The sequence below is a fragment of the Nanorana parkeri genome, unplaced genomic scaffold (assembly GCF_000935625.1).
Source record: "Nanorana parkeri isolate BGI_ZX_2015 unplaced genomic scaffold, ASM93562v1 scaffold2123, whole genome shotgun sequence".
Taxonomy (NCBI): Eukaryota; Metazoa; Chordata; class Amphibia; order Anura; family Dicroglossidae; genus Nanorana; species Nanorana parkeri.
In genome coordinates, this window is record NW_017308391.1 from 179,549 (window position 1) to 179,769 (window position 221).

Genomic DNA, 221 nt, shown 5'->3' on the forward strand with positions numbered 1-221 from the left:
TTCTACTCCCTGCAGGCTGCTGACAGTTCTGGCATGGCTCCGCCCACACAGCCCCATCATCCATTCGCAGATCCTTCGACAGGATCAGTCACATTGTCTCCCCTCTAATTCTCCAGCTTTGGAGAATTAGAGGGACAGGATCAGTGAATAGAGAAACTACAACACCCATCATCTAGCGCAGCAGAGGGACGTGATGGGATGTGTAGCTTCGGTTAATGTGG

At 51.6% G+C, this 221-nt stretch overlaps 1 protein-coding gene across 1 annotated transcript in view; it reads left to right on the forward strand.

Annotated features, from left to right (window-relative positions):
* The window catches only part of LOC108800761 (kalirin-like), a 168,658-nt gene that overhangs the window by 156,531 nt on the left and 11,906 nt on the right, over positions 1-221 (forward strand). The gene's annotated exons all lie outside the window — the stretch shown is intronic.